The sequence below is a fragment of the Aplysia californica genome, unplaced genomic scaffold (genome assembly GCF_000002075.1).
Source record: "Aplysia californica isolate F4 #8 unplaced genomic scaffold, AplCal3.0 scaffold00678, whole genome shotgun sequence".
In the NCBI taxonomy this organism is placed as follows: domain Eukaryota; kingdom Metazoa; phylum Mollusca; class Gastropoda; order Aplysiida; family Aplysiidae; genus Aplysia; species Aplysia californica.
The window spans coordinates 173,123-173,323 of NW_004797948.1; positions in this window are offsets into that span (position 1 = coordinate 173,123).

Here is a 201-nt window from a genome sequence, read left to right on the forward strand (position 1 = left end):
TATCTGTACAAAAAATACAAAAATTATCTCAAAGAATGCATTTTTCTTTTGAGCACCACTCACATGGGGATGTAAATCCATCAAAAAAATATAAGCAATATATACGTTAAAAAATCATTAATACATACGTGTAAAAGATGCTGCCTCACCAGAAAACGTTTATGCTTTGGGATGATCTGTCACCTAGGTTTACTCCCCCCC